General features: G+C 36.7%; 1 pseudogene; it reads right to left on the bottom strand.

The window, feature by feature from the left end:
* Positions 1-472: 472 nt before the first annotated feature.
* LOC110309004 (histone H2A.Z-like) overlaps positions 473-17810 on the bottom strand; it is a 34112-nt pseudogene continuing 16774 nt past the window's right edge.

Genomic DNA, 17810 nt, shown 5'->3' with positions numbered 1-17810 from the left:
AAAAGACCTATTATCAAATACACACTCTGGTATTGTGTCTAACTTTAGCTTCTCGTGATAAAAGGCAATTTCCTTTCATTTTGTAATTCATAAGATATATGATAGCCACATTTGGACCTTCATATAAATGAGCTTATTAACTTTACAACAAACAAAAATAAAAGAATAACCAGCAAGAAATACAGATTATCTAAGAAAACATCAAACTGGGGCTCAAAATATCCAGTTGAAATCACCTGTGGAAGCCCCTTTATGGTAGCTGCCTTGAATCCACAATAGGGGTTGTCCCAGGTAAAGAAGAATGTCCCTTCAGGAAAAGCTTACAAGTTAAAAACAAACACAGCAGATAAACATAACAATGATATATCAAACACACAAAGTTCATTGGAAAGGAACTTAGAATGGCTAGTTCAAATGCTGAATTCCCCTACCTGTTTTCTTTCAATGCCCAAGCATCCAATGGCCAAAGTTCTCATCGATGAACCTCGGGCTTCTCTTTCCCATTTATATCACAGTATAAGCGATAGAAACTTCTGTTTGAATACTTTTCCTCATAAGCTGTTCTCCACGTCATTGCTGTGCTGTTCTCTTTACCCCTTTCACAGAGTTCATTGGTGTGGCCCATGTCCTTGAAGGAAAACGCAAGACAGACACACTTAGGTCCAAAATGGGGTGGCAATGAGGAAGCAATAACATTCCTGGAGATAGCTACCCAGCTACTTCTGAAAACACTTGAAATTTACTAATGGAATGCATATTTTTCACTCTTATCTGCTGCTTATTTAATATTTGAAGTTCCAGGTTATTTGGAAGTAGTGGCCTCCGGTGGGTTAGGTCAGGAGAATGGAAGCACTGACCTCAGGAAAACAAACCAAAGGCACAAACAAACAGAAGGGAAAGAATGAAGTTGTAGCTTAGGGTTACATCAAAATAATGAGCACATAGTAAATCTTTTGTTGGAAGAGAAGAAAGACACAGAAAACGAAACAAACAAAGCGCTCAAGCCTGAGGATCTGAGTTTAATACCAGGAGTCTGCATGAGAAAGGAGAAAAACTGACTTCTCCAAACTGTCAGTTGGCATCTACATACACACCTAGACATGCACACATACACACTCACACATACAAGCACACTCACATACATGCACACTCACACACACGCACGCACACACACACCCTCACACAAACACGCATAACACACACACACACACACACACCACTATTTAACGAAAGGCACGAAAACTTGTATTTTCATCAAAGACTCAACGCTACCCTCTCGTTCTTCATCAGTTTTTCAAAAAGCACATGTTCTCATCTTCCAAATCAAATTCAGTAATCTGCCAATTATGCACGCATAAATGCAAATAAATCCTCCAGTTAAACAGAGTGTATATTCATTTCACAGGCAAAGCACCAAGTACTGGCTTTGTCTCTTGAAAGAAATTATTGAATGCAATAAAATTCAAAGTGGAGAAACGGAGCGTCTGGAAGGAGGCTTTATTAAACCCCCGGAGACACGGAAACCGGCCGAGGTGTCCTGAAGTGCCCCTTATATTCACTTTTCTAAGTGTTATTTCCTTTTTACTTTCAAATTCGATATGACATTTATACTCATTTAGGTGTACCATTAATTACTACACAAAATGGAAATATATTTCAGAGTAGTGAATTGTGAATTCCTTACATACATAATGAAACTACAAATTGACAAGGACCAGAAAGACCCATACCATGGCAAAACTCAATGAGTTACAATGGGGTGATGACCATAAAAGTTCCAGATCAACAAATATGACACATCCTGTAATAGAAGAAAAATCAACTTTATACATTACTTCCTCACTTTTGTTGAAAGGTTTGTGAAGATGTGAAGTACCCCTCACACCATCTTTCTTTCAAGGGGAAAGGCCTTTTGTTAAGGCATTTGTGCACTCTTAATGAAAATGAAATTTATATTATGTATTCAAAATGATTTTAGTAACTAAAGCTTAAAAACCATTGGTCTCTGCCAAGTGTGCACACTAATTTCTTCCATACACAACACAGGATCCTTCCTCACTCTCATAGAAACTTTTCCATCTTGCACTCTTTTCCCCTGTGACGCTATGAAAATAGAGAATCTAAACATGTTGTGATGTATGGCTTTGATGTTCCCTTTATATTTACCTCTTTTGTGGATTCTACCTGTGGTTTCTGGGTATCTTATAGTGGTCACTTACTGTCTAATAATAAAACACAAGGCTTCTCTGCCCTTAATTTTCAGTTGAGAAAATAGAACCTTATTGAATTTTACTGCTGGTCTTCAGAAAAGTTAATAAGGTGAATTGATTGTGTCATGGGGAAGATAAGGTTTTTATTGTGTTAGAACAAGACTCTCTAAATTTAAATGGGTGTCTTTATTGGTGATGTTTTAATATATCAGAAGAAAAAATGTGAGAGTAGAATCTTATTTCTTTCAACATAAAATATTACTATCTAAATTTAATTGCTTTAATGGAAAATAGAAACCCAGATTTCTTAGCTTAAACAGAATTATATTTTCAAACATTCAGAAATATATTTTCAAACATTCAAATTTTATGTTAAGGCATATATAAATCATGATTCTAATTCAACCAAATTTATGAATAATAAGAAGAATTATTGCAATTATTTTGAGTAGTACATATGTGTATATATACCTCTAGAGAATACAGTAAGTGAAATTGATTTATATTGTAAGAAACACAAGTTCTTTCATTTAGGTGACTCCTTATTCACTCTGTTTTTTCTCTGCTGTAGCACTTTGAGTTTCTCAGATTCTTGTCCAACCCTGAAATTACTTTTCCATTTTTTTATTTTATTAGATATTTTCTTTATTTACATTTCAAATGCTATCCCAAAAGTTCCCTGTACCCTACCACCTCCCCCCCCCCGCCCTGCTCCCCTACCCACACACTCCTACTTCTTGGCCCTGGCCTTCCCCTGTACTGGGGCATATAAAGTTTGCAGGACCAAGGGGCCTCTCTTCCCAGTGATGGCCGACTAGGCCATCATCTGCTACATATGCAGCTAGAGACACAAGCTCTGGGTACTTTTCCATTCTAATATACTGTCTGAAAGAAGAAGGATTTATTATGGAATCTCTCAAACATTGCTACATATCTTGAATAGAACAAAACAATTATTTTAATTTACATTTAATTACCTTAATATTAAGGGAAAACATTCTTCAAAAAATAACATTTGAAATGTCCTCTTTTTAGTTGTTGCAGTGAAATGGTGCTTAGGAACCAAGCTTGAATGATGCACAAAGAAACTCAAAGGCAAGCATCTTGAGTTCAGGTTTATTGTGTAGCACTAAGTCAGAAAAGCAACTTCCACACATTACTTTCCTTTTTCAACATTTTAAGGTTTATGTATAAGTAAGAAACAATGTAAGTCAACGAGAATACATGCCTTACATTGTCAATATAATATTAAGACTAAATAACACCCAAAATCTTTAAAAAGACAGAGTTATCACAACTCAACAAAGTGAGCACCCAAACACAGAGAATATAAATTCCAATTATGAAACAGTCTGTGAACAGACCATTCAATTATCTTGATCATTTTGCAACTCATCATTTCATTTCAGGAAAATAATCTAGCCTTAATAAAGTGTTATTTTATGAAAAGCTGAACTTGGAGTGTTTGTCCACTATAGGGATTAAAATGTGTTTAAAAGAACATGTTTAAACCATGTAGTGTTGAAATCTGATACTTCTATTCCAAAATAACTTCATGAAACAACATGACATCCTGAAGCTGAGTAGATAGGAATTACCAATCCTGTAGTAGTTTTCTTCTATCTAAAGGACATGAGAGGATGTTGGTTAAGGTGGTGGCACAACACAGAGGAGGGAAGCTAGAGTGTGCCTCCTACATGTAAATGATGTGATGTTTCCTGAACCTGGGTGACTAAAGCCACATAGACAAAAATAATATAATAATGATAATAATAATGATTATTAATAATAATAGCATTCTTAAAGTTTTATTCTTTTTTAATTTATTTTTTACACTCCATATTGCATTCCCTGCCTCCACCCCCATCCACCTTCCGACTGTTCCACATCACTCAACTCCTCCCGATCCCCCATCTCCACGTGGATATCCCTATCCCCTAGCTCAACTGACCTCTAAACTCCCTGGGGCCTCCAGTCTCTTGATGGTTAGGTGCATCATGTCTGATCGAACAGTTAACAAAAACAGCTAGAGGTCATGCTTTCAAATTTTGATATGATACCAAATAAGACTTAAGGTACCGCATGTTTAGGAAAATACAAAAAGATAGAAACTAGCCCTACTGATAAAACCAGAGAATCTGACTTACATTCTTCTAATATTTATTTTATTTATTAAATTTTAGTATTATGTGTATTATTGTTTTTCTGTACGCATGTAAGTATGAGCACCAGATGAATGCCTGGTGAGGCCAAAAGAGAGAATCATATCTACTGGAACTGGAACTGCAAATGGTCGTGAGCCATTATGTTGGTGCTGGGAACAGAATATAAATCTTCTCCAAGAGCAACCAGTGTATTTCATTGCTGAACCATCTCTCCAACCCTTTACAATATTTTGCTATTGTATCCTATCAATTTGCATCCTTCAGGGACTGCTTCATTTGAAAGGACAACTCCAAGGATCTAAAGCATTGGGTATAGAACTGATGAAATTAAACTTTAATTAGCTAAAGATTAAACTAACTACACATCACTAAGGCAGCCTGCTTTTCTCTATAGCAGTTTCTCGTCACTGAGGTATGTTCTTACTACTGTAGGCTTCCACATGCAGAGGTGTGCAGAGCTAGATTTACCAGGACAGAAATATTCGTATTGTCATCCTCAACATCTGATTTTATAAACACAGAATTTGTGCTTATCTATGACCAGGCCTGAAGTATATGTGTAGTTATTTACTTCATCAGATCCAGGTTTTTCATTAGCCAATAGTGGTCCTCTAGAGAAAAACTCTACTGAGGTGACAGTGTATGTTTTACCTTCCATGACAGTCCATACTTAATGATTAAATGTCTTCTTGAGCAACACAGAGTCTGTTACCAAGGCTGTTTTTCTCCATTATCTCACTTTTCTCTTTTCTCCCCTTTCTCTGTTTATTTCATTTCAACTACACCCATCAGCACCCCAAATGACTTAAATTATGCCTGTTAACTTTGATCATTGAAATGAATATTATTTCATAAAAATCTTTTAAAAGACTCAAAATTTTAAGAGCTCAGTAAATTTCCTCACAGAGCACTACTTCCATCCTGGAAAAGACACTGATGGGGAAAAATGAAGAAAATGCAATGGAGAAGCTGGACCAGCAATAGTAGCTGGTGAATCGCAAAATTTTTAATAAGTCCACAAAACATACACATCAAAATTCAGTGTGTACAGCCGGCAGCGGTGATGTATACCTTTAATCTCAGCACTTGGGTGGCAGAGGCAAGCAGATTTCTGAGTTTGAGATCAGCTTGGACTAGATAGTTCTAAGACAGCCAGGGCTATTAGGAGAAACCCTGTCTTGAAAATCAAAAAAATAAATAAAAAAAATTCAATGTGTCTGTTAATGGTAGTAGGCAAAGAGATAGTGACATGGTCATGAAAAACCCAGTTGCCCTCTAGATATGAATATCTGAAAATCAAAATTCAGTTGGTAGAAAGAAGAAAGGGTTGGGATATTTTTGAATGACAAATTGTTTTAGTAAGCTTAGCAGAACGATGTCCCTTGTTTTGTAATTCTCTAGGCAATCACTCTAGCTAACTGTCAGGGATTTTAAGAAATAGCTATAACCATATATTCAGAAGATAGACACTATGCACTTTATGAACAACCATCACTAATTTTCAGTCTGTCCTGCTCAGTGAGGTTTGTTTTCTAGCTTTATTCAATCCTCACAGTGTTCTCTTCCAACTCCCCAAAAGACGTCCCTGAATCTGTCCCATGTTCTATTTGCATTTCTAAGTTCATGATTGCACTTGAAACACTTTACTTAGCTCCTATTTTCTAGTGCAAAACCTAGAAAATTGGGGAGAGCAATGAACCAAACACTGTTTCCCAACTTCAACAGCGTGTCATCTTGAGCCGGGGACAAGACAGCCTGAATCACAAGTACTCAGTGTTTTCTCACTTACATGTTATCAAAAACAATTCTTAGAATCTGAGAGTAGGATTGTGGTTCTGTGGGCACTGAACAGTAGTGGGAGGGAGAATGGGCAAAGGTGGATCAACGGGTACGGTATTGTAATAAAAGAAATAAGCGTTACTGTTCCTTTGCAAAGTATGGTCCCCACTGATAAAAATAATGTATTACATATTCAGTTGGGCTAGAAGAAAAGATGCCATTACCACAAAAAATTGATATCTGAGGAGGAACAGGGTAAGCTTATTCTCAATAAGCACTGCCTATTAATACCCAGAACATCACACAATACTCTATAAGTATTGTACATTATCCAGCATCAGTTGCAAGAATAAATGTTAAAATGTCGTGTGTTAGAAAGAAAAGAAGTAAAGCATAACAGGGGAAGTCTACGGACACAAAGAAGATGGTCACGTGTACAAGCATCACCCTGTGCTACAAAATAAAACCCAGTCCCATAGAAAGCACCAACTAGATATGCAAATAGAATCAAATACACCCAAGACATATTTTTTTTCTGGCAATGTCGAGTTCTAACTGTACCCCTGTTGTAGAAAAGGAGTTCTTTAATTGATGAGGATTAAAAAATATAGTATTTTTTGTTGATAATGATACCAATCTCCAGGGGGTTCTTCATATTTTATCTGAGGGGTTACAATGAGAAGCAATTTCTAGCAAAGATAAAGAACTATCAGTAAGGTTTATTTTTTTCTTCTTGTTTTATTAATCATTTTATTCATTGACATTTCAAATGATAGCCCTCCTCACAGTTACCCTTCCACAAACCCCCTTATCCCATTCTCTTCCCTCTCTCCCCTCCTCATCGGCTTTCTGAGGGTGCTCCTCCACCCACTCACCCACTCCCACCTCACCTCGCTGGCATCCCCTTCGCTGGGGCATCAAACTTTCACAGGACCAAAGCCTCCCTTCCCATTGATGTCAGATAAAGTCATTCTCTGCTCGATATGCACCCAGATGCATGGATCCCTCTGTGTATACTCTTGGGTCGATGGTTTAGACTCAGGGATCTCAAGGTGGTCCAGTTAGTTAATATTGTTCTTTCTATGAAGTTGCAACCCCCTTCAGCTCCTTCGGTCCTAACCTCTAAATCATCCTTTGGGGGTCCCTAGGCTCAGTCCAATGCTTGGCTGTGAGTATCTGCATCTGTTTTGGTCAGAATTTTTGGGATACTTATGAAGATTTCTTTCTTGTGTGTGTGTGTGTGTGTGTGTGTGTGTGTGTGTGTGTGTGTTTGTGTGTGTGTGTGTGTGTGTAGCATCTGAAAGTAATTTGTCAACTCGAGCATCAAACTTTTTATACAGAAGAAAATAGGGAAGTTGGGTGGCACACCAGCAAGGTACAAAGAGGTTACTGGATTTTTACACAAAACAGAGGAATATAAACACAGAAGGTCTGACAGGAACCACCTGGGATAGAATCCATTGTTAACAACGGGGATCAAAAAGAGCTCCACCTAAAATCCACTTAATCTTAGAAGCCAGGGTCAAGGGCTTCATGCCCTTGTCATAGTTCCTATTTTAGACTATTGTATAGTCCACCTTCCCCCTAGGCCATTGTAAATACATGTGTAATGGGTGTAACTCAGCTATCTATAGTTCTAAGTATCTACTCTGGTTCCTCCTTAGGTCTCAAACTTCCTTCTTCCTAGATTATGGTAAATTCCTGTGTAGGGCAGTGACTTAGCTTTTTTTTTTTTTTTTTTTTGGTTTTTCGAGACAGGGTTTCTCTGTGTAGTGGTTTCTCTGTGTAGCGCTGGCTGTCCTGGCACTCACTTTGTAGACCAGGCTGGCCTCGAACTCAGAAATCCGCCTGCCTCTGCCTCCCAAGTGCTGGGATTAAAGGCGTGCGCCACCACGCCCGGCTTAGCTTTTATTCAAAATGATAGTGTAATACCAGAGGCAATTCTGAATGTCACTGAATAGGCAACATTCTTACTGAATTCCAAGCCCATGGTCTGCTCAAGGACTTTCTAGGAGGTTGGAACACTGGTGAAGGCTTAGCTATGTCAGAATTCAATCTTAAAAGACACTTATAATAAGATAATACTAAAGAGAGCACATGGATCCATACATCAGACTAACCCGGGAATAGAATATGAGTATATGGGTTGAAGAGAATGCCAAACTCCAGGAGGTGAGTTTCCGTGAAACTATTTCTTATATTCTAAAAATTTCTGAGGCAATACCTATAAGTATGTAACATAGGGACAAAAGTATCAGCAGGCTTTTCTAGTTATAATTTGAAAACCTGATTATCCTGTGATATTATTCAGGCTGAAGAGATTTAGCAGAGATGGAAACATCCATATATTAATTTTTGCCAAAATCTGACATGTTAAAAATAAATCTTAATAGACTCTTGTTATGGAGGGCCAATTATCTTACTGTTTTTTATTATTTAAAATGAAGAGATTTTAGCTTTCACAAATTTTTAAATCTCAATATCTTCTTTAGTTTCTTACAATGACTAGCCAATGCATTCAATTTCCATGCCCTGTGTTGTTAAAATAAATGTGATTAATATATCCAATATTGGTAATAAACACAAGATTTTCAAAATTAGAATTTTTTCCTAAGCTGGTCTGAATTTGACCATGGAATCATCATTTTCATCAAGTTTTCCTAAATATTTTATCACATTTTAAAAACTTGAGCTTTCCCACATATAGTTGACTCTATCCAATCTCCCATAATGAATACCACTCTACTGATAGTATCCTAATTTTTATCATCTATTAATTAATTAACCAGATTAGACACATTTGAACTTCTAATATTTTAGAGGCATCAAACTAAAAGTATGTCTAATAGCTAAAGAATATTTTAATATCCATGTACCTGACTTCACTGAACTGATTGTGCTCTCTACAATGAATACATTTTAGCAAATCTGTGCTGTTTCTATACCCACCAGAGGATTTTAATTTCTCTTCATTCAAACCATGCAGCAACAAAGAGTTTAAGGCACTAAGTATGTGTATCCTGTGCCTTAAAAGCTTGGGCAAGAAAACCTCTCTTCATTTCTGGATGATGCTTTGTTGAAGTATAAGTTCAGTAATAAGAACACAGTAAGAGAAAATAAAAGACAGTATAGACATTATGATCCTTGGCTGCTTTGTTTTGCCCTTTTTTGTTTCTTTGTTTCTTTGTTTTCCTTTGTTTTGCTATGGAAAGAGCTGAGATATTAGACATGGACATCAGAAAACTTAAGCCAATGTTAGCAACCATGAAGACAGAGAAAATAGTCTATCTTCCACAAGAAGTCAGGAGAAAGGTCTTCATGTGGAAGGAGTTACAGAGACAAAGTTTGGAGCTGTGTCAAAAGGTTGGACCATCTAGAGCCTGCCATATCCAGGGTTCCATCCCATAATCAGCTTCCAAACGCTGACACCATTGCATATACTAGCAAGATTTTGCTGAAAGGACCCAGATATAGCTGTCTCTTGTGAGACTATGCTGAGGCCTAGCAAACACAGAAGTGAATGCTCACAGTCAGCTATTAGATGGATCACAGGACCCCCAATGGAGGAGCTAGAGAAAGTACCCAAGGAGCTAAAGATATCTGCAACCCTATATGTAGAACAACAGTATGAACTAACCAGTATCCCGGAGCTCTTGACTCTAGCTGCATATGTATCAAAAGATGGCCTAGTCGGCCATCACTGGAAAGAGAGGCCCATTGGACTTGCAAACTTTATATGCCCCAGTACAGGGGAATGCCAGGGCCAAAAAGTGGGAGTGGGTGGGTAGGGGAGTGGGTGGGAGGGTATGGGGGACTTTTGAGATAGCATTGAAAATGTAAACGAGGAAAATACCTAATAAAAAGTTAAAAAAAAAAAAAAAGAAACCAGTCCTATTGTGTCAACCTGTTCATGTCAATAAAGGTGTAAATATAGTAAGGCATTCTGAATTAATCCTTTCTTTTTCTAGAATGATAATCTGGACTCTTTAATAACAATCACCAGACTGAAAGTAATAGACATAGAATATGCAGAAACTCTACTTTTTGGAAATATATAATGGTTTTGCAATTTAATGCTTTTGATAAGGTATTTATCAGTGTATATAAACCTTTCCTTGTCTAAGAGCACTTTTGGGTTTATCTGAAGCTGAAGTCAAGTACTAGAACAAGCTCTTTGCTTTCCTTCTTTAGACTTCAGTGTCAGTGTGTTACCATATTCTACAGTGTTGGACTTGAACCTGACCTTAGTCAACCATCTGTCTTAAAGAGGCACGTACTAAGCACCAGCCGCCTCTTGCTCACTCACATTTTCAGCCTCCTCCTTTTATTTCTTATTATGTCATCCATTCCCTTTCTTTTGTGACTATAGGGACTGATGTTTAATATTTCTAGTAAAATCTAATAATTTTCACATAGAAAAATTATTTCTTTGTATCTTCTCCTATAAAGCAATAAAAAGGATAAATGTAATGTTCCGACTTCTTCATTTCTAAAGCTATATAACAGAATTGTGTGCAGATGCCTCTGCCCTTATTTGTCTAAGATAACTATGATAAAATTATTTTAGATATCTTCCTTTGGAAGATATCTAACCACACACCAAAATCAGCAAAATATTCCATTCTATACATATTTTCTCTGAGTGACACAGAGTAACTCTAGTATCCAGGAGGCTTTTCAGTCTTAAATTTAATAGGACCATTGTGAAAAGATTTCTTACTTGCAATCCCATAAATTCGGGTCCAAGGTTGACTGAGTTGGAAGCAAAAGTTCTGTAAGTGAGTCATTAGCAAGAATAATGGGATTCTAAGAGTGCCCAGTGCCATTTATATCTTGGGTTTCCTTGACTTTGTATCACACCTTTATAAGAACAGAATCATATATTGGTCACTTGATGAAAATGAGTCATATATTGCTACAGACAGACACTGGGCACATTTTTTACACTATCATAATTCAGTATTTTCAGCCATTCTGCTCTTCTTCCAAACTATTCTCTTCTCCAGTGAAGAATGTCTCAGAGCAGAAAATGTCAAGTGTCCATGCTCCTATTGTCCTTCAGTGCCATCCAAAGATAGCACATGGAAATTTTATCAGTCACTTTATAAGCAACATTGGCTCTTCATCATCATAATGAAAGGGATTTTGTTTCTTTTGCCACCGTGATTACTGAAATTACAATTACTGTATACTATTCTCTTCCCCAAATTATTTTGAAAATCAAGTAACTTGTACACCAATTTGTAAAATCATCTACTTTTAGTATGTACAATGTGGTGTTTTGATTTAGAATGCCCCCTATAGGTTCATACATTTGCATATAAGTCCAAGGTTCTGTGGAATTGCTTGGGGAGAATTAAGAGGTGCAGTCTTTTTGGAGGAAGTTTTCCATAGAGGTGCAACTGGAAGTTTAAAGATCCAATTTCATTCCCATGTAGCTCATCTTATGCCCTGTGCTTGTGAATGTTAGCTTTCGGTTTCTACTCCAGCACCTAGACTGACTTCCTGTCTGCTCCCATGCTCTCTGTCATAATGGTCATTGATGCTATTCTTCTGCAACTACAAGAGACTAGTAAAAGGTGGCCTCTGGAAGATGCTTGGATCAGGGTGGCTTATAATAGCAACAGAAAATTAGCTATGATATTCAAAATACTGTATACTTAAATTGTGTTGCATATGCAGTAAAAATAATAACTTGTGTTCCTTCTGAGCAATAAGTTGTGGCACTGAAAGCATCTTTGACAGTATTCAGAAAGACTCAAGAAAGTAGTTCAATAGAGGCATGCACATCACAGCACTAACCAAACAATTTATGATTGGAATTAAGTCCTTCTCCACAAGATGAAACTCATAGCTGACATTATTACCTTGCCAAAAACAAATGGTTGGATAGATGGTCGGCCATCGCTGAGAAACTAGTACTAGTGTTTCACTAAATGGACATATAATTAAATCAACATCTAATAAGATATCATTATATCTCTAAATTCACAGATTTGAAGTCCCACATATTTCTCCTTGATTCTTTTGTCACACATGGGTATATCAATGGATTCTTCTTTCCCTTTGAAGGCATCAGTGCAGACCTTGTCAAAGAATAGAATTATTTCTTAATCAATTTCTTCTATGACATCAGTACCTTCAAAACTGGTCTTAAAACTTATTTTCCCATATCCATAAAGCCTCACCCTGGCATGTAGAGATGTTTAATATAAAAAAAATCCATTAAGACTATATAACCCCAAATTACTCCTAACATAAATATGTTATTTTCTCAATATATATTCACACCAGTAAATGACTGGGAAATGTAAACACACTAAAGAGCTATAAGAGTTTGCCTTAGGATGGGGCTTCGGAATGTAGCATTTTAGGTCTCCTGGACTGCACTGTATAAAATACCTAGGGCCCATCCTTGTATTTCTAATAATTATTGTCTCATATTTCTTGAGAGCTGGGCTCCAGGGGACCTTCCAGACCAGAATGCACCAGAGACATGGGAGGTGAGAGACTCTCAGGACTCAAAGAGAGGGACCTTAGATGAAATTCCCAACAGTAGGGAGAAGGAATTTATAGAGCCTACCCCCAGGAGGAAGACAGGGCATCAAGTGAGGGAGTGGGTTGCCATCCAATAGCCAAAAGTGTGACCCATATTTGTTCTTGTCTGAAAGAACATCAAGGATGAAAATGGAGAGGAGTCTGAGGAAAAGAAGATCCAGCGAGAGGCTGAAAGTGGGATCCAGCTCAAGGGGAGGCCCCAAGGCCTGACGCTATTACTGAGGCTATGGAGCTTTCACAAAAAAAAAAAAAAAAAAAAAAAAAAAAAAGGACCTTTCATGACCACACTCCATAAGACCCAACAAGCAGCTGAAAGAATCAGATGTAGATATTTGTACCCAACCAATGGACAGAAGTTGATGACCCCTGCGGTTGAGTTAGAGAAAGGCTGGAAGAAGCTGAAGAGGAGGGTGACCCTGTTGGAAGATAAGCAGTCTCAATTAACCTGGACCCTGAGATTTCTCAAACACTGGATCACCAACCAGGCAGCATATACCAGCTTATATGAGGACCCCCAACACATATACAGCAGAGGCCTGCTAGGTCTGGGTTCAGTCAGAGAATATACACCTAACCCTCAAAGACTGGAGGCCTCAGGGAGTTTAGAAATCTGGATGTGCTGTGTGGTGGGGATTTCCTCATGGAGACATGGGGTTGGGAAGGAGTTATGGGATGTGGAACAGTTGGAAGGTAGACTGAGCCCGGGAGAATAAAATCTGTCTAAAAATAAATAAACAAATGCCCCCCCCCCAAAAAAAAAGAACTGATGCTCAAATTCAAACTGATGTTTCCTTATAAGCAGCAATAATTTTGTTTTTAACTTTTTAATCATTTTCTGTGAGTTTCACATCATCTAATCCAGTTCCATTGACCTCCTTATCCACTTCTGTACTATTTAGGGATTTATTGCTGTGACGAGACAACATAACCAAAGTAACTCTTACAAAAAAAAGTAATTGTTGCCTGCTTACAGTCTTAGAAGCTCGATCCATTTTCATCATTGGAGGAAGCAGGACAAAAGACAAACAGACAAATATGGTTGCATATTGAACCAAAGGCAGTAGCAGAAGATTGATTACACTTTTGCAGTACGTGGAGCTTGATTATAGAACATCAAAGCTCACCCCATAATCACACACTTCTTCCAACAATGTTATACGTACTCCAACAAGGCCGTACCTCCTAATACTGTTACTTTGCATAACCAAGCATATTACAACTATCATACCTCCTAGCTGCCTTTAGCTCTTGCAACTTACCTCTTAAATTAAACACACACGCACACACACACACACACACACACACACACACACACACACACAACAAATAAGAAGAAATCATAAAAAAACATCTCTTTGTGGAAGCTATATTGTGTCACAATGTGTCCCTGAAATATACCACTGTATGGACACATCTTTTCTTACAATTGTTCATTGCAATGAGTCATTGGTGAATGCCAATGTTTCTGGCTTCTGTCATGTTATCAATATTTGATCCTCACTAGGATTCTTGTGGGTATCCTGCTGATGCTCTGTGTCATGGAGATCCTGTAGCTTTGGATCAGCTGGACCAGCCCCTTTGCACACTCCAACTGGTCATAGGTGATATAGATTTTGGGAGGGCCAGCTCATACCCCTGGATCTGGGTCTGAGTGATAGCTGAGCTTGTCACTGCTCAGACCCTACAGCTTACTATGTGATAGATACTGTATCAACTTTAGAAGTCTGGGGAAGAGACAGGTTTGATTTTGAGTGAACTTCTACTTCTATTTGTGCATATTATGGCTATAAAAGAAACAAATATATCCATGTAATAGTTGTTCTTAGCTCTATACAATGTGTATTCATTGACAGTGTTACTAAATCAATACCTTTCTCATGGGACAGAGGTGTCAGCTTTGCCCTTTCAACTCAAAAACTCTGATATTTAAGTTTAGTAGTGCACTGAAGATCAACTGCTATTGTCAGAGAAAATAATTTCCACATATGTAGGCTGTTTGTACACAAATATATTACATTTATTTTTCATCTAAAAGATTAAAAAAATCATGCTTTATTACATACATGTAAAATATTAGATAAAACTAATAATTTATATATTTATGAGGTTCTCATTAATGATAGTCAAAATTTAAATTAGACACATAACACATATATATTCAAAAACAATTATGAATACATAAGTTTTTAGGTAATATAGTTTTAGTTAAGATATATAACTATATTTCTCAATGGTATTTTCTTGTAAACAAATTTATAATTCTAGAATTATCACTTTGTATTTCAGGCAGTTAACTCTATTAGAATTTTGAAAAAGTAATTGCAGTTAGTCTGATTTCCTTAAATAATCATTTTATTTAGTGAGAGTTACAGAAAACCCATTTGCATTAACTGAGAATCCTATAATTCTCCCTCGTTCACAGTTGACTATACCAGTATTGGTTTGCAAAAACACAACACTTTAAAAAGATTTAAAGCTCTCACAAAAAAATTCTTTTCTTTACCTGCCTTCAAGTCTTAAAGACACTACTTCTAGCACTACAAAGATATAACACCCTGGGGGCTGTTTGACAGATAAATAGAACACCTGATAGAGAGGGGAACTTCAAAGTAATGTCTAGAAAAAAATTAGTTATTGTAAATTTAACAGTCTACTCTTCTTAAAAATACCCCAATTGGAACAGTAGTTCACATAGTAAAAAATAAAGACACAAGTGATGGTAATCGAACGTAAATCTAATGAAACTCATTTTGGTAAAGACATGGAACAAAGCCCATTAGATTGTCTAAATTACATTTGCTTTCTCTGCAATCATTCCTATAATCATTACCTAAAGCTAATGCTAACCTAGTGGAGTCCTCCCACCCCCCAAAAAAAAGGAAAAATGAAAAGAAAAGGCAGACAAAAAAAAGAAAGGAACAAAGAAACAAAGAGACAAACAAACAAAACACCTTCTCATTACATACTGTACTTCAAATAAAAAACCCCTAGTGCCCTGAAGTTTGAAATGTTAAAATTTGACTTCTCAATTACCCCAATTTCCTTCAACACTTAAATCAATTTCTAAAGACAATTTAGGCATCTGACACTATACATGTACATTTCTTTTCTTATTTCAAGCAATTTCTGTAATCACTTGTTTCTTCCCATCAGTGCTGCAAACTGGATGGCTTCATTGATCTGTTTTCCATTCTGCACATTGAGAATTCATGAAACTTTGCGCAGTGGATGATACTTTGATCTGCAAGCACTGAATCTCTTTGTTATTGTAAACGATTGGCATTCTTTTTAAGGAAATGACCTCTATTCACTATATCTGCTATCTAGTTGAAGGATTTAAGCCATGACATATTGTCTGCCTACCTGTTAGACAAAGAAATATAGATTTGTTGCATCCCTTCCTTTCATTCCTAATTGCTGTTGGAAATTCTATGTCCTAATGAAGCTTATGGTCAGAATATTTTATGTCTGGGAATTTCCTGCTCTTGGAAGTCTCTGTGGAAAAAGGAGCCAATATAGAAAAGAAATAGAGCAGGCAGCAGAAGAGAAAAATACCTGCATTGTAGCTGAATTCTAGATTCCAGATTTTTCCAAATCTCATGGCCTCATTACCTAATGATGCTCTCACTGAGTCAGCTTGAGTTGTCTGTTTTATGTGCAACTACACACACACACACTATAAAATGAAAAATGCAGATGGTTATTTATTTAATACTTTACTAAATTTTCTATTGTGACTGTAGAATATCATATGGTAGTATAGAAGAATAAACCTTCATCATTTCTCATGGCTCCTTAGATCATAGGTCTGAAATCAGCCTTTCTTGAATACAATCAATATGTCAGCAGAATTGGTATTTCAAGGATTCATTACAGGAGATAATTTTTCTTTCTTTTTCAATTATTACCTTTCCATATACTTTGTCTGCTTTGTTAACTCTTCAAAGTCAACAATGGACCATTTATATCTCACACATTGCTGTTTTCTTAAACAACAACAATAATAATAAAAGAACAATATTTAAGTCATTTTAGAACTACCAAATAGTTTTTATGTATACCTTGTATATAATACTTATATTTATCTTATTGACTCCCATTCCCCAACATTTCACAGGTATAGCTCCCTTTTCTTACTCGTGTTTGTTTTCTCTTTATTTTATTTTATATATATTTTTTAAACCTATGTTGTCCAATTTGTATTCTTCATATAAATTTGAATGTGTGGACAACCACTGACACATGGTCAATTTACCAGGGACTACATTTTTACAGAAAACTGACCCTTTCTCTTCAAGAAGTTATGAATTGCCAGTAGATTCTCAACTAGTGGTGAGATTATCACGTCTGATTTCTATGACTGGAGATTACCAGATCATATGTATCCTGTCACAAATGTAGTAAGTTCATATGCTCTCTACTGTGTCATTAAAACATCATTTTCTTGTAGTTATCAATTGACGATGGTTCTGACAATCTTTCAAAATCTTCTTCACTGTGATTCCTGAACCTTAGGAGGAAGGTATGTGATATACATTAACCATTTGAGGCTGTGAAGTCTCTAGTCTCTAATTCTCTGCACCTGTACTGATGGTGCATGTTTGTGTAGTACAGACTACTTCAAATAGCAACATCCTTGATCAGGGAGATTCACCTTTCTATGAATATGACAATAAATCATTAGGAATTGCTTTAATACTATGTTCATTTATCAGTATATTATTCCCCCCCCAGGGTCTATAATCTGTGTATCATACCTCTTGACCCAACAATGGTACCATGTATGTGTTTCATTTTGAAATTTGGAGCTTAAATGCAATCATAGCTTCCCATGATGTTCATGTCATTATTACATCAGTGGGTAAGTCATTGGTCAAAGCAGTCATTGATGTTATTCTCTAAGGTCACAGCTGGATAAAACAGATGAATACTTTTCTTCTCTCAGTCTAAATATCACATTTCAAAACTCTGAAAGCTAACTTGCTTGATTTCTCTAGGTGCTGTGGCTCAAATGTGTGGTATCTTCAGCAATAAGGTCTTAATATCAATTTCTGGAAGGTAACTGATAAGGCTGAGAAGAGCCTGCTATGTATAGGCA

Source organism: Mus caroli, unplaced genomic scaffold, assembly GCF_978045245.1.
Source record: "Mus caroli unplaced genomic scaffold, Mus_caroli_1 scaffold_12, whole genome shotgun sequence".
In the NCBI taxonomy this organism is placed as follows: domain Eukaryota; kingdom Metazoa; phylum Chordata; class Mammalia; order Rodentia; family Muridae; genus Mus; species Mus caroli.
The sequence above is the reverse complement of the archived record's forward strand: the minus strand, read 5'-3'. Positions and strand labels throughout refer to the sequence as shown.